This window comes from Somniosus microcephalus, chromosome 12, assembly GCF_052327205.1.
Source record: "Somniosus microcephalus isolate GS21.2 chromosome 12, FLI_Smic_1.0, whole genome shotgun sequence".
NCBI classification, from domain to species: domain Eukaryota; kingdom Metazoa; phylum Chordata; class Chondrichthyes; order Squaliformes; family Somniosidae; genus Somniosus; species Somniosus microcephalus.
Window position 1 is genome coordinate 86,349,597 of NC_140998.1, and position 18,893 is coordinate 86,368,489.

The 18,893-nt window shown below is 40.4% G+C and overlaps 1 protein-coding gene across 4 annotated transcripts in view; it reads left to right on the forward strand.

The window, feature by feature from the left end:
- The window catches only part of kiaa0586 (KIAA0586 ortholog), a 674,053-nt gene that overhangs the window by 200,070 nt on the left and 455,090 nt on the right, over positions 1–18,893 (forward strand). The window lies entirely within an intron of this gene.

The following is an 18,893-nucleotide window of genomic DNA, read 5'->3' on the forward strand; positions in this document are numbered from 1 at the left end:
GAGCTGGATGTAAATGGGAGTTAGTATCCTTTTCCACTGAAAGGTACAAATACGCGAGTGGGTTATTACATTCCATTTGCATTAGTTGCAGCTTTATGGCAAACCATTTACAGACAATGATGTCAGCAATCTCTTTCAATGCCTGGGGCTTCTTGACTGGTAATGTGTGCAATCTAAAGCATTCCATTTTGGCAGATAAGCTGCTCAGGGCTAAGGCAGTGCTTCCTGGCTTCTTTGAACATAAACATGGGGAGTGAAGGCTTTTTTTTCTCTCTTTAATAGTTTAAAAAGATGGTTATAATTTATTACATTTGCCAATTTATTTTCCTATTTCCCTCCTTTTAAGTTCCTGGGTTACTATAGTAACGTTCAATGGGTAACCAAGATGGAAAACACTGTGTATGACATTGTACTTTTATTAGTAAATATATAACAAGATATAAGGACATTTGAATACTTGCACGCCACTGTATATAAGGAAAATTTATGCATGCAACTGCAGTCAAATAAATTCTATTTTACAATTTAATCACTGATGTAGGACCTAGAGCTATTCTTTATTGCCAGCTTTCTGACAGAGTTTCATGTATCTTCATTTAAGCAAAACAATAAAGTCCCAAGTATGTATAAAAACATTTTTTTCAGAACAGAAATATTTGACCTAACTACATGTACTTTGTTCAAGATGGATAATACAGATGATCAGGGATGTACAGTACAAGCCTGTTTTCAAACCCTGTTTTTGGCCCCAAGGTGGACAAAAAACTATTCTTAGACATCAGTTTGGGTCATTGAATACTGCCAGGACAGCATTCAGGTATATTTTGTGAGTCAGACTTTACAGATGAATGACAATCTCATACTAGGACATAGCCAAGGAGTGGTAGCTTTTTTCAGAAAAGGAAATATGTATGCAATTTGGATCAGAGGATGCAACCATATTAAGTTTCTAAAGGGAATTTCATCTATTTGTCTGCACTATTTTTCCAAATGGAGGAAGCCTGTTGTTTTTTTCTACCGAGAGCCTTTCAAATATGTTACAATGTTGACAAATGACATTTTCATTTTGTGGTTCAGGCATTTTGCTGGTCAATTAGGGATGGGCAATAAATGCTGGTCTTGCCGCAGACGGCCACATCCCAGGAACGAATAGAAGAAAATTGCAAGTGCAAAAGAAAGCGAAAACCTCAGGACCCTACATTTTAGAATCATAAACATTTTCAGTACAGAAGACGGCCATTCGGCCCATTGAGTCTGTGCTTGCTGAAAAAGAGCTATCCAGCCTAATCCCACTTTCCAGCTCTTGGTTCGTAACCCTGTAGGTTACAGCACTTCAAGTGCATATCCAAGTACTTTTAAATGTGATGAGGGTTTCTGCCTCTACCACCCTTTCAGGCAGTGAGTTCCAGATCTCCTCCACCTTTTGGGTGAAAAAAGTTCTCCTCGACTCCCCTCTAATTCTTCTACCAGTTACTTTAAATCTATGCCCCTACTTGGAGTAGCTAAATACTTGGAGTAATAGATTGCCTGTTATTCAACAGTTAAGTATTATGTACTGGTAGCTATTTGGAATGAAGTGTAGGTGAGATCAAAACTAGGTATAACATAGTAAATTGAGGACCACTCACTTAGATTACTTATCCGCTCTCTCCATGTATTACATTTTCTAGATGTGTATAATTCTTTAAGAATTTGAGCTTTCAAAATGCAGCAGTAAAATGACAATGTTAACTCCAAATTCAATATAAAGTGAGTACTGGCTTTCTTGTGCTCTTCTAAATACTGTAGCACCATAAATTCTGAAAATTATTGGTTTTGTTGAAATGAGGCAGAAATACTGCCACATTGTCTTTAAAATATGTGAAAGCTGAAAGGAAAAGGTATGGAATGTTAGCTAGTCAATCAAATTCAGTAGTTAAGTGAACGATTGTCACAAATTAACCAGTACAGATTTCCCTTGCATAATCATTTAGCTTTAGAATTCTTCTGTGTAATGTTTTCACAGGGTGTCCACTCATAGTTTTATGCTGGGTCCACAGAACGGTGGGTTTTATGCTGGGTCCACAGAAGGGCAGCACGGTGGCATAGTGGTTAGCACTGTTGCCTCACAGCACCAGGGACCCGGGTTCGAATCTGGCCTCGGGTGACTGTCTGTGTGGAGTTTGCACATTCTCCCCGTGTTTGCGTGGGTTTCCTCCGGGTGCTCCGGTTTCCTCCCACAGTCCAAAGATGTGCGGGTTAGGTTGATTGGCTATGATAAATTGACCCTTTGTGTTAGGGGGATTAAATACGTGGGGTTACGGGGATAGAGTGGGATATGTGTTGGTGTAGGGGTTACGGGGATCGGGTGGGATATGTGTCGGTGCAAGCTCGATGGGCCGAAATGGCCTCTATCTGCACTGTGGGGTTTCTGTGATTCTGTGAACTCCGCTACATAAAATCGGTGTGCAGTCAATAGTAGGTGTTGCATAGTCATCTGAAAACTTCTATGGAAATAATTAAGTAGTGTTTGAAAGCAACTCTAGAAATACCATTGGTTGCCTGAGAACGCAATAAGCACCACCTGGATGCCTTAAGGTACAAATTCAAACGTATCTGTTTCAGCAATTAGGTTAGCTATTTTAATTTGTTTTAACCCTAGTCTGAATATAGTTTTTGTTTACCCTATTTCACGAACATGAAGTCATCTCTAAGAACTTTTAAACTTTTATATTACCAGTATTAAAGTTTAAAAAAAAAAAAATCCATATTCTAAATATTATTAATTAATGTTCTCCCTTTTACTGTAAGTATTAACTTCTTGCTGGGGTGCAGGTATGTGGCAACAAGGTGTCCACCAATACTTTACTTTATGTGCGAGCCTAGGCACTGAGAGGCAAGAGGCTCTTGAATTTACCATCACAGCTGAGCCCAGTTCTGCACACTTCCAGCAGGGGTCATTGAATAGCAATCAAGAGCTGGAACCCTGTCCAATTTTCCCCTCCCAATCAGGGGTGCTGAGGCCAATTATAGCACTACTACTTCCTCCAGAGCTAAGATCGGCTAACTTAACACTGATCAGGGAACAAACCAGGGACTCTCCTAGTCTGTACAGCTCACCTACATACTGGAAAAACTTGCTGCACCATTGGAGTAGCCCAGAATGCTTCATCACAATGAAGAACAACAAAAACTTGCATTTATATAGCAACTTTAACATAGTAAAATGTTCGAAGGCGCTTCATGGGAGTATTATGAAACAAAATTTGACACCGAACCACATGAGATATTAGGACAGAAAAGCTTGGTCAAAGAGGTAGGTTTTAAGGAGTGCCTTAAAGGAGGAGAGAGAGGCGGAGAGTTTTAGGGAGGGAATCCCAGAGCTTAGAGCCTAGGCGGCTGAAGGCATGTCTGCCAATGGTGGAGCGATTAAAACCGGGTATGCGCAAGAGGCCAGATTTGGAGGAGTGCAGAGATCTGAGGGTTGTAGAGCTGGAGGAGGTAACAGAGATGGGGAGGGGTGAGGCCATAGAGGGATTTGAAAAGAAGGATGAAAATTTTAAAACTGAGTTGTTACCAAACCGGGTGCCAATGTAGGTCAGCAAGCACAGGGGTGATGGGTGAGTGGGACTTGGTGCGAGTTAGGATATGGGCAGTAGAGTTTTGGACATGTTGGCACAGGCTCGACGGGCCAAATGGCCTCCTTCTATGCTGTAACCATTCTATGATTCTATGTAGGGTGGAAAATGGGAGACCAGCCAGGAGAGGATTGGAAGTGTAATCAGACAAAAATTGATACCAAGCCAAGAAGGAAATATTAGGAGGGGTAACTCAAAGCTTGGTCAAAGAGGTAGGTTTTAAGGAGGGCCTTAAAAAGAGGGGAGAGGTGTGAAAATGCAGAAAAGTTTAGGGAGGGAATTCCAGAGCTTAGGGCCTGGCCAGCTGAAGACTCAATGATAGAAGTGCAGCGAGTGGGGGATTCTCGAGGCCAGAGTTGGAGGAACGCAGAGCCTGGTGGAGGAGGTTACAGAGTTATGGAGAGATTTGAACATGAGAATGAGAATTTTAAAATTGAGGCATTGGTGGACCGAGAGCCAATGTAGGTCAGTGAGCACGGGTGATGGGTGAATGGGACGGCGCGAGTTAGAAGGTAAGGTGATGCACCGTTTTGAGATCCTGGGAAATAATTAGAACAGGGCACAGTATAATAAGTTTTAATTTGAATGCAGTTTCATGTAGGGAGGGGAAAGCATGTAGAATGCTTTACTTGGAGCTTAGAAGGAACAAGAGTGGAAACTTCTGAGCAGCACTGACCACAGTGGCACTGATTAAATACTCAAAGACCACAAAGAATGTGACATAGAAGGGTAGTTATGAGATTAGATTTTTTTTTTAAATTCATTCATGGGATGTGAGCGTCCTGGCATAGCCAGCATTTATTGCCCATCCCTAATTGCCCTTGAGAAGATGATGAGACGCTGCCTTGAACCGCTGCAGTCCGTGTGGTAAAGGTACTCTCGCATCTGTTAGGTAGGGAGTTCCACGATTTTGACACCGACGATGAAGGGACGGTGATATATTTCCAAGTCAGGATAGTGTGTGACTTGGAGGTGGTAGTGTTCCCATGTGCATGCTGCCCTTGTCCTTCTAGGTGGTAGAGGTCGTGGGTTTGGGAGGTGCTGTCGAAGAAGTTGCTGCAGTGCACCTTGTAGATGGTACACACTGCAGACACGGTGCGCCGGTGGTGGAGGGAGTGAATGTTTAAGGTGGTGGATGAGATGCCAGTCAAGCAACCTGCTTTGCCCTGGATGGTGTCGAGCTTTTTGAGTGTTGTTGGAGCTGCACTCATCCAGGCACGTGGAGTGTATTCCAATACACTCCTGATTTGTGCCTTGTAGATGGTGGAAAGGCTTTGGGGAGTCGGGAGGTGAGTCACTCACCGCAGAATACCTAGCCTCTGCCCTGCTTGTGTAGCCACAGTATTTATGTGGCTCGTCCAGTTAAGTTTCTGGTCAATGATGACCCCCAGGATGTTGATGGTGGGGGATTGAACGATGGTAATGCCATTCAATGTGTCAAGGGGAGGTGGTTAGACTTTCTCTTGTTGGAAATGGTCATTGCCTGGCACTTGTGTGGTGCAAATGTTACTTGCCACTTATCAGCCCAAGCCCGAATATTGTCCAGGTCTTGCTGCATGCGGGCACAGACTGCTTCATTATTTGAGGAGTTGCAAATGGATCTGAACACTATGCAATCATCAGCAAACATTCCCATTTCTGACCTAATGATGGAGAGAAGGTCATTGGTGATGCAGCTGAAGATGGTTGGGCCTAGGACACTGCCCTGAAGAACTCCTGCAGCGATGTCCTGGGGCTGAGATGATTGGCCTCCAACAATCACAACCATCTTCCTTTGTGCTAGGTATGACTCCAGCCAGTGTAGCATTTTCCCTCCCCCCGATTCCCCTTGACTTCAATTTTACTAGGGCTCCTTGATGCCACATTCGGTCAAATGCTGCCTTGACGTCGAGGGCAGTCACTCTCGCCTCACCTCTGGAATTCAGCTCTTTTGTTCTTGTTTGGACCAAGGCTGTAATGTGGCCTAGAGCTCTGTGGTCCTGGCGGAGCCCAAACTGAGCATCAGTGAGCAAGTTATTGGTGAGTAAGTGCTGCTTGATAGCATTGTTGACACCTTCCATCACTTTGCTGATTGAGAATAGACTGATGGGGCGGTAATTGGCCCGATTGGATTTGTCCTGCTTTTTGTGGACAAAACATATCTGGACAGTTTTCCATATTGTCAGGTAGATGCCATTGTTGTAGCTGATCTGGAACAACTTGGCTAGAGGCGCGGCTAGTCTGGAGCACAAGTCTTAAGCACGATAGCCAGGATGTTGTCGGGCCCCATCGCCTTTTCTGTATCCAGTGCGCTCAGCCATTTCTTGATATCACATGACGGATGGATTGCATATCAGAGAACAAACCTGTGAGAGAAGGATTGCATTTCAGATGACAAACTTTTTCTTGTGCACTGTGCAGGAGCACAAGAGTGTTTGAATAGAATCTCCATATATGGAATCAGTATTCAAGTCTTGTAATGTACAAGGACTTCATAGAGAATTTCAAATTTGTTGAGGGTAAAGCAAGTGTTTGACACAGAAGAAGAAATTTAGCATGTTGGTGGCAGCTTTAGCAATGGAAGATATATGGGTGTTCCACTTGAGATCAAAGAGTAGTGAGGCTAAGAACTAAGGGTGCAGCTATCGAAAATATAAGGTGGTAGCTGCGACGGATGTGAAGAATTGAAAAAAACAAGCTTTTCATTGCCCCATTGAAGAACATTGAGGAAGGAAATCAAGATACTCTGTTTCAGTCATTGCACTGAAAGGTGAATGGAGGTTATGAACAATGAAGGCATGTTGATGAAAAGTTAAATGATACTCAGTTTATTTGGCTGTCATTTATATAGTGCTTTTAATTTGGCAACAATTCTAATGGGTAGTTAGCTGACGTGATTTCCACCTTTTACAGAATTAAAACAAGCACTAAACTTAATAAAATCCTATGTCATAATATAAAATAGGAATTCCTTCAGAAAATTTTTGGATAACAAATTGGAAAATGCCTATTTGCATGATTCTTTCCCTTTGTTCAAGTGTAATTTTGTTCATTTATTTATAAGGCAATTAACAAAACATTGAAAAATATCAATATGTCATTGACATTTAAACAGTGAGGTGCCATTATGAAATTTCTGGCAAGTCAAGCACTGCTATTCCCAGCACACACCTCCTAAGGTGAAAGAGTAGACATAGTTTCAAGCAGTTCCAGGAAAGCCAAATACAAGCTTAATTCCTCAGTGACTCGCAAATACAATAAACAAGAGTTAGAATTCTACTGGCATACGTTCAGATTGGAATCTGTAATATCAGTAGAGAATGCATTTGAGAATTTAATCAGAAATAAAATTGTTAGAATATTAACTCTCCATGTTCTGAATTTCACAAGCATTTTGAAGAACGTGAACATCTTTTGTCAGCTGTAAACTGCAGCATATTATTGAAGTGAATGTTCTTCAGAGACAAAGTACAAAAAGCATGCTTAATTCATTGACTAAACCGAAACAAGTATAGCAGCAACAACTTGCATTTATATAGCCCCTTCAATGTAGAAAAATATCCAAAGGGGTTTTGCGTCAGCAGGAGGATAAACAGACGGCAGCTCAAAGGAGGAGAGATTAAGAAAGGAAGCGGTAGATTTTAAGGTGGGTTTTAAAAGAGAGGGAGGTGGAGAAGCAGAGGGGTTTGGGAAGGAATTTCAGAAAGTGAGCCGTAAGTTGCTATTGGTGGGATGAAGTGAAGTGGGGTGGGGTGGGGGCTAGGGGTATGCACAAGAGGCCGGAGTCGATGGACTGGAGAGTTGACGGGGCACGGTTGTAGGACTGGAGGAGATAGGGAAGGGTGAGGTCATAGAGTGATTGCAAAATACAATACTAGTACTGAAATTGTTAAAATCAAGGCTTTGAGGAATATTCTGGCTCACATCAGCAACCTTTGTTTTTACACTTCAGTACGTGTACATCATTTAACTCCATTTGAAAGACTGAAGAAAAATGCTTGAAGGGAAGACCACTATACAGAAGATATGTGAGATGAGATGAAGATCTTTTCATAAACCTACATTGGCTTGTTCTGTTAAATATCAAGACTAAGATTGACCAATTATATTTTCTAACATTTTTGGCATGTGTTTTATATATGATTTTTTTTAGATTGACATTTAATTTTAAGAAAAGCATAATTATCCAATTTGAATAGATAACTCTTCAAAAAAATTCTTCACATTGATTTTACTTTAGAATGTTAATTTTACCTGGGCATTTTATGCTTTATATTGAAGGTCATCTAAGGTTCAGTTGTATTACAAACAGTTATTCAGCAACCATCATCATCCACTCAATCATATTACTGGGATTGGGAAATTATGCCAATTTGGGCACATCTGCTCCCACCCAGCTACCTCGCATTTGCAAAAATGGTCACCGAAGAATCTGTTACTTACATTTTGGTGGTTTTATGCAACCTAAACATCAAATGTTTTAAAATAAAGAATATGTTCCATTTAATGCACATTTACATAAGAGTGTCTCTCTTAAATCAATGCTCTTAAAGTATCTTAGCCAAAATGACAGTAGCAAACTATATAGACACTTGTGCACAGTATTTGACTTTCCAATGGATTTTATGGTAAGATATTGTGTATCACTGTTTTGTGTGTGGCATCCTGTAGAATTATGTTTTCCATTTAATACAAAATACATTTTTCTACTGTGAAATATTCCTTTAACCTTGACAACATTCTAATCATGTTGCTCTGAAGTTAATGAAAGGAAAGAGTATAGTGGTAATAGAGGTTGTCTAGCTGTGTTTTATGCATTGATATTTTAACAAAAAACAGGCTATTTTTGAATCAAATTTTACTGTGCCACTTATAAGTACAATGTCAATTATAAATTCCAGTCTGATTGACTTTTGCCTTTGCCTAAAACTGAAGTTTTACATTCTTGAGTTCCCAGGATGTGTATCCTGCTTTGTCTTAGCTCCACAAGCTTTCCACCCCTCCCCAGCCATTTTCTGGGCCACTTAAAAGAGGTACTCCTACTGACTAGGAACTGAAATATGTGCTGTTTGGAGTCTTGCCAATTTTTCAGTAGCAACACAGAATTGCTTTGTAATATTGTCTGGTTTGAACGTAGGTTCAACTGCGACAGATTTTACTCCTTACTATGTTTACTTTAAAAACATGGTGATTGATGGATACTGAATCTGTGTTGCTGTGTAAGCAGCATGAATTCAATATGCTGACCACCGGGACGTCTGATCTACCGAGTAGTATCCACAATCTGCTGACTTGTACATTATGGCCACTACAAATGTGAGGAGTGACGACTGAACCACGATTAATACAAAAAAGAGAAAATAAGAAACACTTCATTGAGCCCAAGACAGGAGAATGAACAAGAAAGAGCGAGTCTTAATGAATAAAAGTCAAAGCAACCTAAAACTAAAATTAACCCTTGGCTTGCTTAAAATGCATTGCTTCTGTTTTAGCTTGCAGACATTATCAGCAAGTAATAATACATTTAATAGGTTATTAATAAGTAATAGGCATTTTTTAAAAATACGGTAAAGTAGAAGTAAAGAAAAATTAGGAAATGAGCAATTGAAAGTATTAAAAAAAACACATGTTAAAGATTACATTCTTAAAGGAGTATAAAAAAGGCAGCTAAAACACAGAGGTACACAGAAAACCACCATCATAACCCTAATTTGCCAGAAAGCTTAAATACCCATATCAAAGAAACCATTGTTTGCTTCACCGGCAGTGTTTGTCATATCGGGTATCGGACAGAAATTCCTTCCTCGTCAATTCTTAAACTTTGTTGCAAGGACAACCATGAGACCGATTCATTTTTCTTTAATGGGGAAATACACAAGGAACTAAGCATGTTACAAAGGTTTGTTGGGTATTTCAACTTCAGATGTTTCTGAGGCACTCCCTTGATATACCAGCTGAAAGGAATGCAGGCTCTTTCATTATTTCAGGCTTGTTTACATCAAAGGCTGGCAGCCATCTTGGCTTGAGGCACTGCAAACACAATTAGAGCATCAGAGTTACACTAGTTGCTGGTTGCATCATATAGGCTTTAGTGCTTTATCAGCCTGAAATGGGTCTTAATTTCTTCCTTTATCTCTCTCAGCATATATAATTAAAGTCAAATCCCTTTACACTGCTGCTTGTCATTTTAGCAGCTCGTACGGATCCTCTGCTTTTTGAATCACATCATGTGACTACCTGTGAGACAGTTCACTCGATTAATCTTTCATGAGAAGCAGGATGCAGTAGGATGTGAAGCCACAAGCTATGACAGGGAAAGAATTAGAATTACTGAAGGCAAGGTCAGATCTGGGGCATTCATTGTCCACATTCTGGCCCACAGCCATCACACAGAGAAAAATTATTTGCATAACCGACTTCACTAGTTGAGGCAGTGTAGAAAAAAACTGCTGAATCATCATTATCTGACAAATTAGTCAACAGGATGAGTGTGACCTGGTTCCTTTCATTCGTTTTAGAAAGCTGTGGAATCCTCAGAAGGGAAATCGTGTACTTTGACTTTCCAAACTAGTTATTTGCTTTCCAAGGAAAAATTTAAACTATTTCATTGCATTGCTGTTTAATTTTATTTAAAAAATTGATTTGTTTCCTTTGGGTAGACATACTGTACACTCAAATCATTATTTACAAGGAGAGTATTGTTCTTTATTACAGAGTCTGAACTTATTTTGTGGGAAAGCATGAAGTAGTTGTAAGGAGATATAACCACTTAAAGAAACTAAGCAGAATAGTAGCCCCAGGCAAAGGAGACTCTTTCATGTGAGTCATCTCCTAGGATTGACACTGTAGCCCCTCCCAGGAAATCAAATGTGACAAAAGCCTGTGTAAGCTCATGCTCAAATTGCACAAAGCTAAGTTAAGGTGGAATTGCGAGATGTGTGTTTTAATCTTCTGTTCTGCGTGGAAGGGTCACCTTGAGTTTCTCTAGCAGGAAATAAATGAGGCCAAAAATATAGCCACATTTTTTTTGTTTTGACCAAAACAAAAGAAAAGCAGGATGGCCATGAAAATGAAATAGAGACAACATTTGACTTTTCTCGCCTTTCGTTTTTGAAAAACAATTTAAAAAAAAAAAAAAATTCCAAGGTGTATCCTCAAAGTTTTGGATTCCTCATTTTTAATCTCCTGCCAAAACGCTATTTAATGAAACACTATACATTGTCTTAAAGTATTATCCAGAGTAGAACGCTATTAATACATTTTATTTGTACTTAACTAATACCCTTTCGCGGGATCTTTTCTAAAAAAAATTCAGCATGTGAACATTTGCATTCATCATCATTCGATAGCAATTCAACACTTTGGTGAAGTTAAAATAATATTGTACCTTGAGGGAGAAAACGTAATCACTCTTGAGGTGTCCGCCTTGGCTCAGTAAAGCACTCTTACCTTTTGAATCAGAAGGTCATGGTTCTAAGCCCCATTCCAGGATTTGAGCATGGTTGGCATTTCAGTGCAGTACTGAGGGTGTGCTACACTGTTGGCGGTGCCGTCCTTTAGATAAGATGTTAAACCGAGGCATTATCTACTCTCTCAGGTGAATGTAAATTATATCGTGCCAGTCACTGAAGAACAGCAGTGAGTTCTCCGGTTTCCTGGTTAATATTTATCTGTCAACCAACATCACTAAACAGATTGTATGGCCATCACACTGCTGTTTGTGGGACCTATGTGTGCGAAAAGTTGGTTGCCGCATTTCCCTATAGGCAACGTTCCCTCTAAGCCGCATGGCTGCGCAGCTCTCTGCCAGTCTCGTGCAGCCCGGGACTTTTCCAATGTTAAGTTTAGCGCATGCGCAAAACTGTAACTGGGCTGCGTGGCCCCTTTGGGGGAACATCGCCTATAGGCACAAAAAATATTGAAAAGGCTCCTGGAATGTTGACCTTTATCTCAAGGGGGCTGGAATACAAAGGGGTGCAAGTTTATGCTGCTGTTGTATTAAGCACTAGTTTGACCACATCTGGAGTATTGTGTTCAGTTCTGGGCACTGCACCTCAGGAAGGTATACTGGCCTTGGAGAGGACATGCAGTTCAGATTCACCAGAATGATATCGGGGCTAAAAGGATTAAATGATGAGGACAGGTTGCATAGATGAGGCTTGTATCCCCTCGAATATAGAAGATTAAGGGGTGATCTATTTGAGGTGTTTAAGATGATTATAGGATTTGATAGGGTTGATAGAGAGAAACTATTTCCTCTGGTGGGAGAGTCCAGAACAAGGGGGCATAACCTTAAAATTAGAGTTAGGCTGTTCAGGGGTGATGTCAGGAAGCACCACTTCACACAAAGGGTAGTGGGAATCTGGAACACACTCCCTCAAAAAGCTGTTGAGACTTGGTCAATTGAAAATTTCAAAACTGAGATTGATAGATTTATGTTAGGCAAGGGTATTAAGGGATATGGAACCAGGGCGGATAAATGGAGTTAAGATACAGATCAGCCATGATCTAATTGAATGGCGGAACAGGCTGGAGGGGCTGAATGACCTACTCCTGTTCCTATGTTACAAACAGTGACTACACTTTAAAAGTACTTTATTGGCCCTTTGGGATGTCCTGAGGGTGAAAGGGCCTATATAAAGTGTTCTTTTTAATATGTAAAATGTTTAGCAGAAAATAGAATGACACTGCAAACTAGAATATTTACATTATAACTTGCATACTATTTGTGCAAAAGCAGTTGTAATTATTTTTTAACAGGAAAATTGTATTTTGCCAAATGCCAATATTGAATGATAATGGTATTAAAATGAAAGTTAAGTAGACTTTGAGCTGGTAAGAGTTGAAGTGCCTCAATATTTTGAAATATTTGCAATTTTGATGTGTAAAATATGTTTTGTGGGCATTGGCCTTCAAAGGAAATTGGTCAAAAAGTGAACCATTAAGCCAACAAAAATGGTTATTAATAAGAACTCTTGAAGCTTTTTTATAAAGTCTTTGTTTCCCTGGAGTTTTCTCTGAAGCTGCTGATTGATGCCTGGGCAGGATTCTATAGGCACCGCTCACCTTCCAGTACCTTGCTTAAGTAGCTAATCTTCACATGTGAGCCGAAGTAGAGAATGTCAGCAGGTTAGTCAATCATTGGGGGGATTATAACTGAGCGCTTTCCTCACGTCCACATACACTTTCCAGTAAGGGCCATTACCCAGTGACTAGGAGCCCTGAACAATTTTTTTCCCTCCATACCCAGATTTGCAGAGAGCAATTTTAGCATCCCTATTGCCACCTGCTAATTCAGCACAGACCAGGAATCCAACCTGGAATCTTCTGGTTTGTTTGGCTCAGCTACACAATACCATCACCAACTGAGGGAATGGTATTATGGCAGATCTAAAAATGAGAATGGCATTCACACCTATATGTAGGCTAACCTTGCTGAGAGTGCATATTGGTTTGTAGCGGTGTAAGATTTTTCAATTTATCCTATTTAAAAGTAGGAAATGGAACATACAAAGTTTACTTTGATCATTTTACCTCTTTTGGTTTTCAGTTAACATCTTAACAATCTTTAACAAGGATACCACCACAACAATAAGAAGAAGCTAGATAAGTACACGAGGGAGAAAGGAATAGAAGGATATGTTGATTGGGTGATACAAAGTAAATAGAGTGGAAGGAGGCTCGTGTGGACCATAAACACTGGCATAGACCGACTGGTTGGGCCGAATGGCCTGTTTCTGTGCTGTAAATTCTATGTAAGCGTCTTTAATATACTATTAATTATTCTATAAATGATTTTATATGGTTAAAGTATGCTGGGAGAAAAAGTCTGGTATAATGAAAGATGCTGTGATTTATATCAAATGAGTGGGATTGGTAGAGTGTGAAGGAGTGATGCCTGTTTGACAGTCTTAGCCAGGTAACAGATTGCAAAGCATTCTATTAACGAACTCTCTAATTTTGAGGAAATTGGCTAGAGAGAGATCCATTGCTTAAGTGCATCTCCTTGTGGTGTGACTAATGAATGTTATTTGCAGCATCCATGGAGATGTTAGCTGGCTGGGGTAGTCTGTATGGATCGAGGAGGCAGAAGGAAGATACAATTTAAAAGACAAAAGAAAATCTGTATAAAAGTGTCAAAATACTTTTTGTAAAAGGAGATTGAAACTGAATTGGAGATTGAGCTTCAAACTGAGATATACTTTCTTGGCTTTTGTTGCTTTTTGTGTAACAAGATTATCACTATAGTTATATACAACCATGGTAATATATTGCATACCATACTTTGTTTTACAGACTTCTCCATACCTTTTTTGTTTTGTTTGTTTCTTAAGAATAATTACGCCAACTCCCTGTCATGCACTGCCAGGTGTTTGAAAGCCTTCAGGCTATGATCTTTCACTGCTTTGAAGTTTAGATCCAGCAACAGAATTCTCAATATTCCATTGTTCCCTGTTGCAGTTACCAATAAACCAACATTGAGTTGCATACACTTGAAAGTAATTTTGTTTTTGCCACAGTAACTCATAACATTACTGACAATATAGCAACAATATAAATAGTTGCTGCATTTAACTGTAGTCACGTTAACAGATATTGTAAAAAAGAACAAGTGTTTTGTTCTTTCAAGAGACATAGAGATGAAACAGATTGATAGTGAATTCTTTTGCCCAAAACATGATTTATTTTGGAGATCGTTTTATGTAGCAGAAATTGAGAATGAAAAGTGTGAAATTTGTATAGTTATGGAGCTCCTCACACCAATTCCTGCCAATCGTGGAGCGAAAGCAGAGTACAGGTCAGCAGTATGTTTGTGCATAGAAAAATTTACTTCTGTTCCCTAATCTTTACTATTGAAAAAACAGTATTTTAAAAACAATTATCCACAGCTTTAAAAAATCGATGATGAGACACATTTCATTTTACAACGAGTAAGTATTTCACCACTTCTGAGAAACGCTTCTGAAACACTAATAAATAACCAGATCTGTTATTTTTGGGGTAAGTAAACCCAAGTTTGTTTTCCTTTGTTTGGCAGAGACCATGTAAGTCTATTATTTGCAATGCGGCACTGTTTTTCTTTGTTGAGAACCTGGTAACCCAACAGTGAATTATTAATGAGTGTTAAGCAATTCACTTTATTTTTTGTTTGACTGTTAATTTGATGGATGTCACAGTTCCAGATTTTTTTTTTTTAATTCCCACTTTCTTCAGTAAAAGCTCCACGAGGAATTATGTCCACTGTGACTGTTCAAAACACATGACCAGAAAAGAATGTTCTGGATGAACGTATCACAGGAATTTTAAATGTGTTTGACAGCTAACTAAATTACAATTCAGCCTTTCCACATGTTAAAATCTTGCTCAGTTGTGTCTATTCAAGCTGAGGGTATTATACATGCTCGAGTGGTCATTTATTGAATGGAGGGGGAGGGTGTTTGCTGGAAGAGGATTGAATGTCAGTGTGATGAGAGAGTATAAATGAAGGGGGCTGAAATATCGGTGCTCTGATGTTCTTGTGGCTGGTCATCAGCCTGAAGAATCTCAGCTGTTCCCACTTGTGTAAATCACGGGTATGGTTGCCTAGATACAGATGCATTTGATTAGCTCGTTCTTCCCTTGAGATTCTGCACCACCCTATTAATGGAAGACAGGAGCATTATAAAGTGAGAAAAATGGCCTCCCATAAATGTATTTTTGTCTGCACTGAAGCTGCAGCAAGGATGAAAAACACTGATGTGCACCCCCAGGCTGTCTTTATTATTCCAGTGCTGACATTGAGCGTAAACAGAGGATGACTCATCAGTCAGACAACAAATGTCACTGTCAGGGGTTATCTTTAACGGAGAATTCTAAACACCCACTTGTCATCTGCTGCACGTACAGGTTTATGAATTCATTATCCTTTACCCTTGCATGAGGTGAACTGAGCCCAAGAGTAAGATTGTAAAAAAAAATGCAAATTTAATGTGGAGTAATTACTGGCTGGTTTGAGGAGGAGGAGGAGGGAGAATCTTTTTAGGTAAATCATCATCTGTACAAGGAGAGCACAATTTGCTTTGTAATGCAAAAATGTACGAGAGTGGTATGCACAACTGGCATGTTGCTGTGACTGTATTAAACGTTGATCATACAAATTACTGTAGCAGTTATCATAATTCACACACTTTCTTCAGATAAAATGATTTTCAGTAAACTTCTGATTCCATATGCCTTTATTAAAAATAAAATGAAAGAATTGTGGAACTAAGGTTGTGAGGGTTCAAACCTCTGGAAGGAAAGATAGCTTTTTACAAAAAGGGGAAAAACTGATAAAGCCGTCTAAAGGCTTCCTGTTGTTAAAGATATAATTATGGGAATAAGCTCAAATTGTTAGTGATTATGTTAGCCATTCCAATATAAGATATACAAAGGGAATACATTTTATAAGATGCAAATAACAACAAAATAATATGTAGCTACTTAATTGGATCCCAATCTGGAAAAAAATGCATGGCTTTGAATTATAGGGCTTTTTAAAAATAAAAACTATTATCCTGCAATTTTATTTTCCAAGCTCTCCTCCATATTTCTGTTCCTCTACAGTCTGACTGAAGGAGGGAGCAGCTCACCTGTTCCCAGGCCTCTGTCTTTCCTGAAATGGTGCTGGGAGGTACACAAGAGGTGGCTCACTCTCACTCGGCAGTTTCCCCAAGCAATTAGTTGGATGTTGTGAAGAATCATGTCCAAAACTGTACCATACAATAACATAATGGCCCTGAAAATCCGCAGGGGGCCACTTCCCAACATAAATGTCAGGATGTTCCCACCCATGATTACCATCACTGACCCTATCGAAATTCACATTCTGTTATTTATTTTTCTCTGTGACAGGAAAAGAGAAATTGGGGTATAAATCCATCTTGGGCGGTAGCATTAAACTGGCGATAGTAATCGGCAGTCCATTTTACTTGATTTTCTTTTCCATTGCAGTCAGAAACCAGATACTCAAAAATATCCAGCCCACATTCTAGATCAACCATCTTTAATTCTCATATTGGTCAGAGCTTTGTAATTTTTAAAATTTCTATTTTACTCACTTCCTAATTCCATGTGTCCTGACACAGCAGAAACTGGAAATTTATGCTATAACACCAGTTGTCTATTCACTCTCAATCTTTCAGCAGACATTACTTACCATGAGACTGTAAAAAAGTTTTTTCAGATTTTACCCTAAGGTTATAAATTTGCTTATCTTATACCTGTAATATACTGGAGTTGTTTTATGCTGAAACCCTTTCTCCGTGGTTTATTTCTACCCATGTTCTTAAGCTTCAGACCTGCCTGTTGATTCTGGTCCCTCACAGTGTCAGCCCCTGATGATGTCAATTACTGTTCAAGGAAAAATGCCCTTTCCATGCCTCCACTGCTGGCAGTGAGCCAAGCCCAACATTTCGCCATATCCCAAGTTCCTCTTCCACAGTGCTGCCAAACCTCATCAACCCCACACCAGTGCTGTCAAATACCAAGATCATTCCTCCAGTGCTACCAAAGCTGAGGACTACTCCCTCCCCCAGTACTGTTAAACATCATGAACTCATCTCCCCCCCGCTTACACCCACAGTACTGCTAAACACCAGGTACCTATTTATAGCCTTGTACTTCTTGCATACCATCTTGCTTTTTATTCTCAGCTTTAACAAGGTATGGGATAAAAATGAAACACAGATAAAGGAAGATATATATATATATAAAATAAAAATCCCAGAATACCAAATAATAAAAGCAGAATTTGATTTTAGGCACTGTGTGTTAGATACATAACACCGCTCTTGTTATTAAACAGTGCATTGTCTGACTCATCGTAAGCAACACCATGAGCGATCTTTTAGCATTTAAAAAAAAAAGGAACTATATAACAAAGAATAAAAGATGTCTGGAAGGCCGTAATTCAATCTCTTTTCTGCTCCGGTTTATAAACCTTTCAAATTCTGCTCTTGTGGTTTATGACATCCTCATAACTGCTCAGTTGAATTACTACCAACCATCTGTTATACTAGCGATGTTCTGTTTCAGTTTTGTTTAAACAACTTTGATTTCCCGCAGTGTTGCTCATGGGTAGTTTGAGGTCACTGTTTTATGTATGTTACCTGAGCTGATGTTGCCATTTTGTTTCTCATCAAATTGCAGTTGTCTCTTGAGAACTTTGTTTATGTCTGGGCAAGGTTAGACATTGGGATTTTTTATATTAATTCTCGGGATATGGGCTTTGCTGACAAGGCCGTCAACCCGAGTTGCCTGGAGAAGGTGGTAGACCCTCTTCTTGAAGTGCTGCCTGTATGTTTGATACAACTGTGTGGCTTACTGGGCCACACTTAAGGGGGCAGCTGTGGTACTGGTGTCACATATAAGTCATGAGCAAGGACGTCAGTTTCTTTCCCAAAAGGACATTAGTGAACCAATTGGGTTTTAAAACCGTCCTCATGACTGTAGTGTATGTACCTTTAAGAGAGAACTACTTTTACAGCTCCTGTATACTGTAGTACCGGCAGTGACCACACCTGTATATAAGCCTTGAGCATGCCTCTGTACTGTCAGTCTTTAGACTACCCTCCTCCAATAAACACCTGTTGATTGTTAAGTTACAGCCTCCGTGTAGTTATTGGAAAACATCATACTTTAAGAATCACGGATTCAACAGTGGCGACGAGGTCGATTCGAATCTACCTGCAACTTTGCATTTCCCTTCAAGGATTCGATCTGGGAGGGTGGTGGAAGAAAGTCGAGGCCAGAAGCACGGGCGTCGACCACGAGCAACCGCCCAGTCATCCGGCAGAGAGTGAACATCGCAGGGGAGGCTGTTGAGAGCCGGGCTTGGTTCCCCAGCCACGACGATCCAGCAAAAGACTGGCAACAGGTACAGCGCAGACCCTTCCCGGACAGCGGCGGCTGGAGCCGACCGATGGCATAGAAAAAGCCGAGCAGCGTCGACGGGGTAAGAGAGAGGGTGAAGCGCACAGGGCGCGGCCGGGGGTTGAAAACCGAGCGGCGTCGAGGAAAAACAAACCGAGAGAGAGAGAGGGTAAAGTAGCAGCCGGGTTCAGGACCGAGCGACGGCAACGGGAAAGGCGCACAGGAGAACGCGCAGAGCACAGCCAGGGCTCAAGGGCTGAACCGCGTCCACGGGGAGAAGAAGGGAAAGCGGGAGATGCCATTTTAGAAGCCGCAGCGGAGAAGAAGGGCGAGCGCGGGAAGAAAGGAAAGCGCGGGAGACACCATTTTGTGCCAGCGGAGAAGAAGGGAGAGCGCGGGAGACGC